The sequence below is a fragment of the Neovison vison genome, chromosome 6, assembly GCF_020171115.1.
Source record: "Neovison vison isolate M4711 chromosome 6, ASM_NN_V1, whole genome shotgun sequence".
Taxonomy (NCBI): domain Eukaryota; kingdom Metazoa; phylum Chordata; class Mammalia; order Carnivora; family Mustelidae; genus Neogale; species Neogale vison.
Genome location: NC_058096.1, coordinates 54,549,862 through 54,565,709, shown reverse-complemented (window position 1 = coordinate 54,565,709; position 15,848 = coordinate 54,549,862). Strand labels below are relative to the sequence as shown.

Sequence of the window (15,848 nt, the reverse complement as noted above, 5' to 3'; positions counted from 1 at the left end):
CAAACAATACACCAGGATGTTATATTAAGTGACCTAATGTATTCTCAGAAACTGGAAACAATTGAGACTCTTCTTCCACAGCTGTATTCAGTTTGTCCTGAGGGGCTCAAGTAGCCTAAATATTCCTGTTCCTTTCTCAGTATTAAATCACCATTGAGTTTAGATGTTTAGATATCGTAGAATAGGTAAAATCTTCCGTGACCTGTAGATTTTTATACTCACCTGTATTAATAGTTGAATACTCCATTGTAAATTTTGATTTGGAACATAATTTTGGATTTTGAGCAACAGGTATTCTGTTTAAAACATTAGGTATTCTGTTTTAAACATTCTGTTTAAAACATAAGCAGGATTCTGGGGCGCCTGGGTGGCTCAGTGGGTTAAGCCGCTGCCTTCGGCTCAGATCATGATCTCAGGGTCCTGGGATCGAGTCCCGCATCGGGCTCTCTGCTCGGCGGGGAGCCTGCTTCCCTCTCTCTCTCTGCCTGCCTCTCCGTCTACTTGTGATTTCTCTCTGTCAAATAAATAAATAAAATCTTTAAAAAGAAAAAAAAATAAGCAGGATTCTGTTTAAAACATTAAGATATGCCAATTCTCCCTCGCTCTTTGAATTGCATCCTTTATTTTTGTTCTAATTTGGGAAGACATATTTGCATCATATTTCATTTCTCACTGTCCTGAAAAGATTAATAAGCAAGCATTTAATATTAATGCTTTATCATAATTGAAAACATCTACATATTAAGTCTAAGGAATAAATTACCTTAAAAATATGTCAGGTCTATTTAGCATCCATTTGGGGACACTTGAATGGTAAATGCCAATTTTTATGAAATGACAGTAAATGTTTTTATTCAACATGCCATTGCCCCAATCAATTGTAGACTCTTTTTTATAGTCACTAAATTAGTTGCATTTAACTTTAAATTGTATTTGTTGAAGTGTCGTTAATGTGATAGAAAAGAATCAGTGTAATAACAACCTAAGACTTCAGTAGTCTATGTGTCTGCTTTCTCTCTCTCTCTCTCTCTTTCTTTCTGTCTCTAGCTACCAATCAAAATATTTATCTTTTCCTAACTACGACAAGTATCTGGTGAAGTGGGATTTACCTTTTTTATGGAACTATTGAAATGTGGCAACTGAAGGGCATTTGGAAAAGTGTGGGCAAATTTGCAGAGTTCAGGTCCCTTTGATTGTTCTGAAGAGGTGGAGTTGAGAGATCAAACTCTCCAACCTCTTGAGACGAATATGACTGATACCGCCAGAATAGACATGGCTGATTGTGAACAAGTCCTGGGTTCAAGGAAGTCAACAAGTCTTTTTTTTTTTTTTTTTAAGATTTTATTTATTTATTTGACAGACAGCAATCACAAGTAGGCAGAGAAGCAGGCAGAGCGAGGGGAGGAAGCAGGCTCCCCACTGAGCAGAGAGCCCGATGGAGCTCAATTCCAGAACTCTGGGATCATGACCTGAGCCGAAGGCAGAGTCTTAACCCACTGAGCCACCCAGGTGCCCCGTCAACAAGTCTTTTAACAGAAGTCATAATACTGGTAAAGATAACAGTTGGGAAATGGACTCCCCCTGTGTCGCATCCAACATTCCAAGGTAGAACGTGGATTGAAGTTTATGAATTGACGTCCCTAAAATCTTTCCTAATCCCACCATGTAGCTGTCAGGCTTGAAGCCAAGTGGTGGTTCCTGTGACCTATAATTTCTAGTTCAGTTTGGACGCCCTTTTTTGTGCAAAGCCCAGGATGGGGAGAGGCAATCTTCTCACTGCATCACTTTTATTCGTGCAGGTAGGGCAGTGTCCTTGAAATGAGGATATCATAGGAAAGTCTAGATTTTGGCTGTGCACTGAAGCCTGATATTTGACAGTGTGGACAGTGAACAGGCCCTGAGACAGGAGCAACAGGTTTTCCCTAGGGATTGTGACATTGCCTGGCTTCAAGGGATACATCTGAACTCTGTCCTCTGAGATAAGAGGTACAAACTGTTGGTCTCAAATCCCTGTAAATGTTTTAGAGGATTTCTGGACATTTCAGGATGATGATATGGGGCTGGCGGCCTGGAATAATAATGCTGGGATTGTTTATTTGGTTATGAAACCTATTTGTGTAAGTATTTGTGATGTTTGGATTTATAAGGAAAATGCCATCCAGATGACCAAAATATATTCCTCATATACATTTGGTCTTCATCCACAATTCCTGACTCACAGCTCCCAAAACCCTTGGTATTTCCTCAGTGTTGAGAGTGACAGAAGTGTTTCTTTAATGTTAATGAGGTGACTTTTGGACCCATCCAGAGGAAGAGGACTGGTTGCCAGGAGAATCAACAATGTGATTAGAGGATTGGAACTTTTGGTTCTAGCCCCAGACCTCTGGGAAAAGGAGAGGGCCTGGAAATTGAATCAGTTGTCAGTGCCAGTGATTTAATCTTTGTAATGAAGCATCCACGAAAATCCGTAAGAATAGGGTTTGGAGAGCTTCCAGGTTGGTTAACATGTGGAAATTTAGGGAGAATGGCATGTCTGGAGAAGGCTTTGCAGCCTTCTCCCCCTGTGCATCTCTGATACCTGGGCTATTCCTGAATTATATCCTTTTACAATAAACCAGTGACCAATTAAGTAAAATGTTTGAGTACTGGTGAGCCATTCTAGCAAATTAGTTAACCCCAAGGAGGGGGTTATGGGAACCTCTAATTTATAGTAGTATCAAGCTGGGCTTGCGACTGCCATCTGAAGTAGAGGCAGAGGGGGCGGTCTCATAGGACCGAGCCCTTCACCTGTGAAATCAGGTGCTATTTCCAAGTGACTAGATTCAGAATTGGGTTGAATTATGGATACTCTGCTGGCTTGTGGGTGTGGGGAAACTCCCCCTGACCTGTTGGAATTGGAGCCAGAGAACCCCAAAGAATATTTAAGAAAAAATTAAGTGGCTCAACAAATATTTGTGGAAAAACTATTGAATAGAAATGGTAGTAATCTTGGAAGAAACCTTGAAATATTTGGAAGTTTTCTCTCTGGTGGATAAAGGAGCTCTGTGATTAGTTCCAGATGTAGTCAGTCATCAATGCTTATCTGAATAGGTTTTCTAGTAAATTATTGGAGAATGTTTATTTAAAGTCTTCTGAAAAACTTTAAAATTGTTCTGATGAGACAGATGTATCTTACCCGGCTACAATGCTTGAGTTTATGATTATCATACCAGTGAAGTAATTTACTTTCACAATATATATTGAGCTCCCTGGGGCCTTGATGTCAGGCATATTGTTAGGCACACATAGTAGGTTCTTAATAAATATTTAATGGGATAATTAATATATTCTAATATATAATTTTTTGAGTTTGCTGTTCCATTTTGGCACATTGCCAAATGTAATTGACTAGAAAATTCTGTAAAGTGCTCATTTATGACCAAATTTAAAACCTCTTTGAGGGGCACCTGAGTGGCTCAGTGGGTTAAAGGCTCTGCCTTCTGCTCAAGTCATGATCCCAGGGTCCTGGGATCAAGCCCCACGTCGGGTTCTCTGCTCCGTGGGGAGCCTGCTTCCTCCTCTCTCTCTCTTTGCCTGCCTCTCTGCCTACTTGTGATTTCTCTCAATCTGTCAAATAAATAAAATCTTTAAAAAAACAAAACAAAACAAAAACAAAAAAAAACCTCTTTGAGGTTACTAGAGGTGCCTTTGTCTTCACACAGCTAGGAAGAAAATAATCTGTTTTCTATAGAGATTATATTTAGTTGTTTTCTTAGATTTCACAATAATTCATTATTATAATTGTATTTTAGCACAGACTGATAAATAAGATATCAGGATTATTATCTTTTCTCTTTCCAGTTTCAATTTTTCCTTCTTCTTAACAGATTTTTTTCTCAAAACTATTCATAGGCATTTAAATTAAATTAGTATTCTTTAGGTTACATGTGATATAAATAAATATTCTCTCTGGATAAGTGGTTGATGATTATTTTTGTAGTTGTGTTATAGACTTTGGTATTAGTGTTATGGACTTTGGTATTAGTATTATTCTAAGAATATATAATTTAAATTCTGACAAGATTTTAAAATGTTTTCTTCTAAGTAATGCCTACAAATTCGTCCTTTCCTCTCCTTGTTAGTTTAGGGCTATGACTGAATACCAGATGGGAAGAGGATCATAAGTTTCTGTTATATCTGGATCTAGATCAACAGGAGGACCTGTGGGTAAGTGGAAGCATGGTTATGGATGGATTTTGGAGCTTGCTTGCTAACATAGGCTTGTGGCTGCAGACTTTATAGGGTTAGCTTTTAATCTGCTGTCAACTAGCATGGTATCACAAATGCCGTAAGAAAATAAACACATAATCTTATGAAGATGGCTACATTGACCTCACCCTTTCTCTGAATGACTTGACAAAAGATCTGATTCTCTTTAATGCAAGAGAAAAATATCAAGTTGCAGTGTTTTGCTACATAAAGTATATTCTGGTTTAAATTAGTGGCATATAAAGTTGTCATCTTGTTTGAACAAAAATCTTAGTAAATTGAGCATTATTTTTACTCCACAAAGTGAAATTAAATTTTTAGATAGTTATTTTTCTTTTCAGTTGGAAATTTTTTGAGTTAATAGGAAACAAGTTACACGGCTTTCCAAAGAATATATTACACGTTTTTGCATTTTGGTTTTATTTGGCTTTGTATGGTTTTTAGAAAATGTTGTAAGTTGATTATATTAAAGTAGAAATCGAAAGAAAATAACCAGGCATATAGCAATAAATTTGCAGATAAATATTTCTTCAAATGAATGTTTACTGCTTTAATACTATATATAAATGTTTACTGCGTTAATACTTAAAAGTATTAATTGGGAACTACCAAATTCTCCAACAATAAATACATTGTTAGAAAAACTCTTTCCATTAATGGACTATTAGGTAAAATTTAAAAATATTTTTGAGGAAGTTTTAAAAGCACAGGACATTTTTCCTAATGTAAGAAGACATAATGACAACAATAACAACAAACCCAGAAAACCAACTGCATATACAATAGAATTTTGGTTTGTAAAGACAAAGAAATGCGTGGGATAAGGCAAAGTGCTGAGCACTTTGAGGGTCCTATCATATTTAATCTTCACAGGAGCCCAGTGAGATTATTTTGGGCAACTCAGAAAATTACACAGTCAAGGACTGATTCCCTGCATGACTAGTTTTAGGAGATCAATTTAGAAGTTGAAAGTCATAGGTCAACAATTTGAAGACATGTAGATTGTTTATTGGAAGAAATTATGTAAATGTAGTGAATGTCACTGATTTTAAGAGTGTGTTTTTTCAGAGGAGATATAACAACTGCTATTGTTGGGACTGGTTCTTAAAGTATGAACCAGCCATGTGCATGTAGACATTAAAATACTTTCCAGTAGCTTTTAGGTTGTCTATTCACTTCCAGGCACCCATAAGACAAACCATTTTGCCTCAGTGATATGGAGTAGTCCTTTTGATTGAGCTTGAATTCCAGTCATGGTGATTTTTCCCTGAGGAACTCAAGAGGAGCCATTTTCCTCAATGCAGAACTAAAAGGCTCAGCATGATTGGAGCCCAAAGTTTCTGGAATTGTCCTTTGCCATTCTTCTGCTCTTGTTGCTCTTCTCCAGTCAGCTACCCTCACATCTCAAGGGTTAAAGATTGGTATTGTTTCTTGAGCTAATAGCCTTTACTTAAGATTTTAGGGATTGGGTAAATGTCAGTAATAAAATGTTTGTACTAGGATAGCCATTTTCTCCTAAGAATCACCATATTCTGTTATGGTGCCTGAGCATGCAAATGCAGGGCAACTGGTTTTTTATTTTATTTTTTAATTTATTTTTATTTTTTATTTTTTTAAAAGATTTTGTTTATTATTTATTTGACAGACAGAGATCACAAGTAGGCAGAGAGGCAGGCAGGGAGAGAGGGGGAAGCAGGCTCCCCGCTGAGCAGAGAGCCTGATGTGGGGCTCGATCCCAGGACCCTGGGATCATGACCTGAGCCGAAAGCAGAGGCTTTAACCCACTGAGCCACCCAGGTGCCCCAGGGCAACTGGTTTTAACACAGAGTAGAATCAGGCTTTGATTCTTCTCTTGAGAATGATATCTAAACACTGGTTAGTAACTTCTTTTGCATATGAGTAAAATTAAGACATAGAGAAGACTGTAATTTACCTAAAGTCACACATCTACTTATGACAAGATTTCAGCCTAGCTCTGTCTAGTTTCAGAGGTCTTGGTTATTTTAGCACTGGGATCATAGATGGTTTTCTTTTTAAAAATATATATTTTCTTTATTTTCTAAATCTTATATGATGATACTGCTTTCACAAATAAGTAATACATGTTTTTTAATGTTTTTTTTATAAGTAATAAATGCTATGAAAGTAGAGACAAAACATTTTATGTGATCTGAAAAAGGGAGAAAGTCGAGATTTTTCCCATTAATGAGAAACACGTTCCTGTTTCTCTTTTCCATCCTGAACCCTTTGCTGTGATTGCACCTGCCATATTGTGCTGCAATGACCTGAAGACAGATGGAAACAATGTGCTCTACAAGGCTGAAAATATCTTCCTTGACTTACAGTTTCATTAAAACTTGTGTGATCAGACTTGCAAAAATTAGCATATATTATTAACTAAGCTCATCAAGTGCTAATGACTAATAAAACGTAGAACAATAAAAATACAGCAGAAGATATTCTTTAATATTCTCTACTTGATTTCTTCAGGTTCCAACAGGATTCCATTTAGCTGTAGAAACTTGAATACAAATCTGCAGGTATATATTCCTTTGTCCTCTTTGGGCTAGGTGTGCCTGCCCCTTGGGAAAAAAACAGAAGTTTCAGAATACATTTTTATTCATGAAGGTGCTCGCTTTAGATTTCTGAAGAAAAGAACTTGGTGGGCGGATGAGTAAAATATGTTACTTCTGTTCTGACATGGCTGCTATCAAAACTAGCTGCCACAGTGCACTTTAATGACCCTTCCACAGTCACAGCTGCCACTGCCACTGACAAAAAGGATTTGGGACGAAGAGCTGTGTTCACCTGTACATCACTTTCCAGCTTTACCACGAGCTCTGCTTTGTATGCTCCTATATTTGGCTTAAGTACATATTTGTATCTATGAAAATAGAATGCTCCTTTACTATTTAAGGACTTTATCACGGGCAGGGGAGGGGAGAACCAGGATCAAACTGTTTGGCAGGCAAGCTCTTTAATAAGGAAAACTATGTGAGCTAAAAGTCATCAAATTAGGAACAACTGAAAATCTTCTGTATCTATTGAAACATCTCCAGTTGAGCCATGTTTGTAAATGAAATAGTTCAAAGGCATTTGCAAAGCACGTTCCTTAAAAAAAATCATTTGCTTCTGGCAGTTACATAAAATTCAGGTGCTTTGTAAAAAGCCCTCAATGTTGAATGATTGAAGGTTGTTAATGGAAGTAGTCTTCCTTTGATCCCTCCATTGATACGGCCATGAAAAACAGCTGGGAGTTGGTGAAAAGGAATGGTATTCAGAAACACAACTAACTGAGGCGGTCTCTGGGGCAGGGTTTAAATAACTGAAAATTTGAATGATCTTCTGAAGAGTAGCCTGTTTTTGTTTGGGTTCTACAGTATAGGATGTGTGGTTCCAAGGAGCTTGAGGGTACAGTGCTGCTGTGAATCCTGGCATAAAAGTCAATAACAAACTTCCAAAATGATAATTCTTCTGAAACCGTTAGTTCTTAGTGAAACACTCAGTTTGGAGCATCTTTTGCCAATGCCCATTAGTTTTAGAACAATAATTAGAAGATAATTAGCTTAGCCGCTCTCTCAATGATTTTATGTTAGGAGTGATAAATATCAATATTTATCTCCATGGTTTCAGTTCTGTGTATATTTGCTTTGTACCAAATCCAGGCAACTCGGGCTGTTCGGGATGAGTGACGTGGACCGCTAGGGGGAGGCACCCCCCCCCCAAAATCGGTCCAAGAGTATTGGTGACTCCATGGCCTTAGCATACCACAAGTGAGTGAAATAGCAGAACAGAAATCCTCTAGTGATTCTTTCAGGGATTAGTTCATGCGTACAAATAGAATATTTCACAGAGATCTTATCCGATCACGAAGAGGAACTTCTTTCTGTATGGATGCAACCTGAAAATTCTGCCATAACAAGAGTGTGATAAAAATCCCTCCACTGATACGGCTTACAGTGGATAAGGGATGTAATACAGCAAAAAAAGAAAAAAAAAACAGGCTCACAGAGGAGATTATGCAGAGCTGAGAGAAATTTTCTCAGGTAATAAAACACTTGCAGTCAGGATTTTGCAGAGTGTTTGGGAAGGAAGCGAAGTTGCTGAAATGCAGTCAGAGGAGACCATGTTGAAATGATCAATTTTGCCATCTGTAATAAAGAGACCAAAAATTATTTTTGAGTTGTATTGAGAACATTGATAGAAAAAAGGGACCGTTCCAATAGACATTTGTGGTGGAAGGTATCATCAGTGTCAAATGCAGATAGGGTCTGCAGATGAAAAGAATTTGATGACTAGCAGGTACTAGAAGTCAAACCAGAGTAGTGCTGTGTCATTTCTTCTGGCTTCCTGGGTTCCCCAGGAGGAGCAGCGAGATGCTTTGCCTAGGACCTGGCTGCTTGTATAGCTGAGTGAGTGCAAAGTTGAGTGTGTTTGAGGCAAAGAGAATCTTAAGCTTCACTGTCAGTAACAAACCATTTGTTACTCAAAAGCTCCTGTTAAATTAATTTAATGAAGAGCCCATTAGACTGATTTGGTTCTAATGACCACTGGCCTAGGTCAGCAAACCAAAATAAAAATCTGCAAATGCCTCAAAGTTACAAAATTGAAATGCCAAGGAGAACCAATCACAAATTGGCTTTATGCTTCAGCCAATCAAATGATTTCCTTTCTTTGCTTCTGCACTTTCTCTCTCTATATATAATTCTGTCCCTGAGCCACTTCTGGTTTGGCACTGCCCTATTAGAAGTGATAAATGTTCAAATTAACTCTTAAAATTTCTGGTATGTCTTTATTTTTTAATACCTCTCTTGAGTTATAACGAGGGTACACTCTTTAGGGGGACTTTTATTTTGTTGAGGTGGGTGATGGGTAAGGATACAAACTGGGGAAGTGAAGGATGAACCAAAATGTCCAATTTAAAGAAAGCAGATTGAGATCTTGGGGGAGATAGTTCTGTGAGCAGAGAGGGGGTCGCAGATGCAGAGAAGGGTTCCAGATGCTTGAAGTAGGAGAGGAAGCTGAGAGTGATATAAAAGCAGGTTAGAGAAGAGCATTTCTTATGTTTTACAGGGCAGAACACTTTCTTTCATTTCTACAGGGACACTTCAGTAAAAATGACATTATTTATATTTGGAGTTATTTTTGTGTATTGAGATGGGACATATCAAGGCTGACCCCAGGGCACATTTGGGAGGAGAGAAAGGAAGTCTAGTGAGAGCTGGTCTCATGTGGATTATAATGAATAAATTGAATTTTAAACTGTATACAATTATTCTTCCATAATTTATAGTGTATGTTTAGCCATTCTCCATTTTTGTTTATCTTTATGAAATACTTATTTAATCTCCCTGAAGTGTTATTGGGCATAATTAACTGAATTGAGGAAATTTCTGCTGACAATTGCAGCAGGGAGTTTGTGCCTAGAGGGAAGAGTGGGTGTATAGACATTTTGATAGAATGGTTCCAGAAAAACTTTCATTTCTATTGGTGTTTGCTTAACCTAATATGCTTACAAGTTATCATTATGTACAGATTAATAAGATAGTTTATAAGCTTTTTATCAATTTTGTCAATATGCAATTATTTTTCCAACTAATGAGGGATTGTTAGCATGTAAATAACATACCAAAAGTGTGTCTTGTCTACTTTAGTAAGTCAAATACTTATTATATTGATGATAAAAGCAAGATCTAAATTTAAGAACACTTTATGTCCTTCCTCAATTGAAGGTATAATGCAAAGTAAATGAAGGTTCTATATAATTTATTGGATTTTTAAGAGCTTTGTGTACTTTTCCTAAAAATACCTTGAGGCATTAATAATAAAATTAATTTAAGCATCTGCATCTACTTACAGCAATATTTATGTATTCAAAAAGAAATTAGGAGCATGCATGTCAAGCAAGATGCTCCATTAACCCTTGAAATATTGAAGGGTGCATTGGAAATAGGTAGTTATTTTAGTAAAGAAGGGGGAAACCTTTCTTGTGTCCTCTTTTGTACATTCTCTACACTTCTCTTAAAACAGCCAAGACAACAAACCGGTGTTTGTCAGTGATGGTCTAGAAGCTAAGATTCAGAGACTCCTCTTGGAATGTGGCTGCCCAGGTCTTTCCTTTTCTGTCCTTTCCTGCCAGAGTCCCTCTGCCCTCAGCCTGTGCAGGGGGATGACTCTGTGGGACTGCAGCTCACATGCGCACCGTAATTCTCAGCCACGTGCCTGTGGCCAGGATGCCGCACGCATCCATCATTTTATAAAGTGGTCTTTTCAGTAGGCTGCCAGAGGGTCCTTCACATTTATGCTTTATTTATTAAGAAATGTCTAAAACGTGAGAAGAGAAAGTAGAAATGTGCAGCTCAACTCATGAGGGGAATAAAGCTTTGAGGTTTTTCTGTAACTGATTTTATCAGGCACTGTGACCCCCTTTTACTAGTGAGGTGAAAACTTAACCTTGATCATTAGTGATAATTAAGTCTCTTCTGGCTACAACAGCCTCTTTTAGATAAATATTCCATCTGTTCAAAGCTCAACATCACTGTCAGGGCTGTTTCTTTCCTTTCAGGTGGTACCACTTCCATCTCTTCCTTCTCAGGAAGACAGGTCGGGGCAGGAGGAGACTAAGTATTCTCACTGCAGTGGGTGGGAAGTACCAGACTTGGGGCAGGAGGAAGCCCTGGTCCAGCCAGGCCTCTGGGGGAGGGTGTCTTGTTCTGCTTGTATGTGGGCAGAGATGTCTGCCTCTCTGCCTCTGTCAGTAACATGTCTGCTCCTGTTTTCTTAGCACAGTAGTACAGTGGGCTCTAAGTGGTTGGGCATTTCTCCTTCTCCACCGGCTCTTTTTTCTTTTCTTTACTTTTCTTTTCTTTCCTTTCCTTTTCTTTTCCTTTCCTTCTCTTCTCTTCTCGTTTCATCTCGTCTCGTCTCTTGTCCCGTCCCGGCCCTTCCCTTCCTTTTTCTTCTCCTCTCCTCTCCTTTTCTCTTCTGTTCTCTTCTCAATATTTTACTTATTCATTTGAGAAAGAGAGATACAGAAAGAGAGAGCATGAACAGGGGGAGAGACAGAGGGAGAGGGAGGAGCAGACTCCCTCCTGAGCTGGTAGTCCACATGGGGCTCAATCCCAGAACCCTGAGATCATGACCTGAGCTGAAGGTTGACTCTTAACCATTGAAGCCATCCAGGTGCCCCCACCTGTACATTTCTGATGCTCTGATTACACATGGTAATGACTCCCACTTACCCCAGTGTGATAGTTGCCCCTTTGGCTTCCTTCCTCAGGATCACTTATCTCACTGTGGTACCCCAGCAGGTGAGCTTTCCAGCATCTGCTGTTCTCTCTGGGACAAAGGAAGCTTCTGGATTACTTACATGTCACACTGAGGCCACAGAGGATGTGGGATACTACATCAGGCCCTCTCTCTGTCAAAGCCTGCCATTTTATTCCTCCACAGTTGCCCAGCATTGACAAGGCTGGTTGGAGGGGTGGTCTTTCAGGGTTCCCCATGGCACCTGGCTTCCATTTTAACCAATCTAGAGTATTTCTTTTGCCCTTCAATCTGATGCCAGAATCAGATTCGTAGGTCTTTGTAACCTCTGATTCCCACTGCTCTTTTCCTCTTATTTTTCCCATGAGGAAGGAGCCATGTATACATGGTAAATAAAAAGGGGAAAAAAAGAAGTGATCAGTTCCCTGCCATCTTGAGTCAAAGTCATGTCCGATCCCAGTTCTTGCTCTCTTGCTATGTGCTGTGTACTTTCCTGTGGCATCTGTGAGTGCAGAAGTACAGCCAGTGGTATGGATGTTAGCAGGTCATTGGTAGGGAGAGGAGAAGGAACACGGGGCATGGAAGGACGAACCATCACAGAAATTTTTGACAATCATTTTGTAGGGTCAGCAGTCAGGAACGCAGCCCTGTTGCCATCCAGAAGTATGAATTTGCTTTCATTCATTGTATTTTTCTCAGTTGAGAAATGAAACCAGCTCAATAACTTTTGTTTGCTTCTTGCCTTTAACCTTTCTTAGTGAGAATGGGATAGGAACCAATAGATAATTTTATTTTTGTGGTATTCTTTATACAGCAACAGCATTAGTTTGCTAGGGACTTGGGTGGCTTCAACAACAGAAGTTGATCTTCTCCCAATTCTAGAGGCTGGAAAGTCCAAGATCAAGGTATCTACAGGTTTGGTTTCTTCTGATGTCTCTGTCCTTAGCTTGTACATGGCTCCCTTCTCCCTGTGTTTTCACAGGGTTTTTCATCTGTGTAGAGCATCCCTGGTGTTTCTTTCTCTTCTTATAAGGACACCAGGCATGTGGGATGAGGGTACTACCTTAATGGCCTTATTTTAAATTAATTCCCTCTTCAAAGACCTGTTCTGAGGGAATGGGAGTTGGGACTTCAACAAATGAATTTTGGGCTGAACACAGTGCCACTTGTTGGAGCAAATGTATTCTACGGAATTCAAAATACCTTTAAATTATAACCATTACTAAAACAAATGTTAATACCATTACTGCTTTTCAGACTGTAAAACACTAGAATAGGGGATGGTTTGTTAGAGATTCCAAAACTTGGGTGAGAAAGTGAGAACTTTATTCAGCGCTCTTAGAATGAATGGGATATTGCTCCTGCATTTTTAATTTTATTCTTTGAATTACGCAGATAATACCTTCAAATGTGCTTGGTGAGAAAATTTTAAACTGTATAGAAAACATAAAACGTTGTTGCCTTCTTTATTTTATATTTAGTTTCCTCCCCCCTTGAAGTCAAACACTGTTACTGTCTTAATATCTCCTCTTCCAGATAAATAGTATTTATACACAGATATGATGTACAGAGTTCTAAATTTGTATTTTGTTCTTTCAAGGTGGCATAATACTATATGCATTGTTGTTTGGCTCCCCCCGCCCCACTTAACGTGATGACTTGGAGTTCTTTCTATGGTTAATATAAGGCAAAGTTTCTTAACCTTGGCACTGTAGGTTTATGGGACTATATGATTCTTTGTCTGGAGGCAAGGTGTCTTGTGTATGGTAGAATGTTTAGCAGCATCCCTGGCTCTGCTTACTAGATGCCACTAACACTTCCCCCTCTGCCAGTGGTGCCAACCAGAAATGTCCCATTCATTGCCAAATGTCTCCTGGTGGGCAAAATTGCTGTCAGTTGAAAACCATGGGTATAAAAAGATATCCTTAATTTTTAAAAAATTGCTGCATGGTATCCAGAGTATGGGTTCTGCCACAGTTTATCTATGCTTCTGTTGATGGACATTTAGAATATTCCATTTTATTACCATTAGAAGCAAAACTGCATCTTTATGTGTGACTCCTTTTTTTAAAATCTTTAAAAAAAATTATGTTAGTTGCCATACAGTATGTCATTAGTTTCTGATGTAGTGTTCAAAGATTCATTTTTTACGTGTAACATGCAGTGCTCTATGCAATATGTACCCTCCTTAATACCCACCACCGGGGCAACCCATCCCCTCACTGCCCTCTCCTCTAAAACCCTCAGTTTGTTTCTCAGAGGCCACAGTCTCTCATGGTTCATCTCCTGATACCTCCATCCCTGCATGTGACTCTTTCCTCCTTATACTAACATCACTTCAGATTAAAAAAAAAAAAGTGTAAATTTAATTTCTGGGTCAAGGAAGAGGCACATTTTATATTTTGATAGATGCTATCAAATTATCCTTTAAAACATTTGTCCATTTCTCCACAGCCTTGCCACAACTGAATAGTATCAAACCTTCTAAATTTTGCTAGTTAATAGAACTAAAAATTTGTATCTTGTTATATTTCCCTAATTACTAGAAGTTGAAATCTCTGCAGGTCAGTTCTGTTTCTGTGATCTATTACTATTTCTCGCCCCTTAACCATTTTTGAGTGGTTGGATTTGTAGTTCTTCATAAGTATTCTGGTTCCTAATCTTTCCGCTACTTACTTTGCAGATATTTTCTCCTAATCTGTTGTTTGTTTTCTAACTTTGTTAATAGAGCCTTTTATGATTACAAATTTAAAATTTTTATTTATTTATTTATTTATTTATTTTTTAAGATTTTATTTATTTATCAGAGAGAGAGAGCGAGCACAGGCAGACAGAGGCAGAGGGAGAAGCAGGCTCCCTGCTGAGCAAGGAGCCCGATGCGGGACTCGATCCCAGGACACTGGGATCATGACCTGAGCCGAAGGCAGCTGCTTAACCAACTGAGCCACCCAGGCATCCCTAAAATTATTATTTTTAAAATTCTTAAATTTTAAAATGCTTAACCCTTTTAAGCATTTGAATCTTATTTAAGGAAACCCTCCAAACATCTATTATATAATACTTTTTATTTTTATTACTCCTTTTTTAAAAAAAGATTTTTATTTATTTATTTGACACAAAGAGAGCGAGTGAGTACACAAACGGGGAGCAGTAAGCAGAGGGAGAGGCAGGCTCTGGGCTGAGCAGGGAGCCAGACAGTGGACTCCATCCCAAGACCTAGGGTCACGACTTGAGCTGAAGGCAGCTGCTTAAGTGATTGAGCCACCAAGGCGCGCCCAAATTTGCATTTCTATCCATGTTAAAATTTATTAAAAAATCTTCTATCTCTCTTTTACATAGAATTTGTGGCATTTGGGCAGATGGATTTCTGATTATTTTCCGTGTTGCCTTCACCATTCCGGCTCACCATCCAGTGCAGGTAATGGAATAGAGGTGTCCCTCGATGGGGAGCAGAAGAGCAGGATTCTGATGCTTTGTAGCCAGTGGCTCCTTTTCAGAGAGCAGAGTCACCATCCTAGTGAGGACTCTGAATTCCTCCTCCATTTTGCTCTGCGCCAGCCCCTCTGTGAAGTATACACTGTGCAAGAAGTAGGTCTTTTCTCCTTCCTGGATTAGTCTGGCTGGTCTCCAAAGATGCAGGGCCATCACATGTTGGAAAGCATATTCTTGGATTGTAAAACCTGAACGACTAGCTGAAGGCTGGGAGGACCTAGGAGGCAGAGGTTTGAAAGGACCTCCTGAAAAGGGAGCAGCCCATTGCCCAAAGCTTAAGCAGAGTTGGAACAAATCAGTGGTTTCCTTCCACCTCATTACCAATTCTGCCCTCACACTGGATGTGTTCAGATCTTTTCATAGTCACTGCAGATTAATTAAACTCAGGAAGGAGAACAATGAAAAGAGTAAAGAGAATCTGAAGAATATAAATCTAGTGAGACTGTACATGAAAAAGAACAAAATACAAATATGAGTGGGCGGTGAAATTGGTTTCTTCCTCTCTGACCCCATTTCCTACCTCCCTGACCCAGTCTTCTCACTTGACCCTGGCCACCTGCCTGCCCTGCTTTTCTGTCTATATTGCCATGTGTGCGACTTTGACCAGAGTGCTCTTCCCCAGGGTTCCAGGCCCACTCGCTCCCTTTCTGCAGTCTGGGGACACAGGGAGCCTGCTACTGAGAGCCCTGTGCCTCGTCTGGGCCATACATGCCTGCCTGCTGACGTGGCTCAGGTTTCTTTCTCTGTAGCTCCTCTACCTTCCACTGGGCTGTATTCTCACACCTGGTGCGCACACTCACTGAGGCACATGGATTGCTGTCGCTCCCCCCACGGGAGTGTGA

General features: G+C 39.2%; 1 long non-coding RNA gene across 1 annotated transcript in view; it reads left to right on the top strand.

The window, feature by feature from the left end:
- LOC122908478 overlaps positions 1 to 4,193 on the top strand; it is a 91,163-nt gene extending 86,970 nt beyond the window's left edge. The window contains exon 3 of the long non-coding RNA XR_006384964.1: positions 4,122 to 4,193. This is a non-coding gene — a long non-coding RNA (uncharacterized LOC122908478). The remainder of the gene's footprint in view (positions 1 to 4,121) is intronic.
- The last annotated feature ends 11,655 nt before the right edge of the window (positions 4,194 to 15,848 follow it).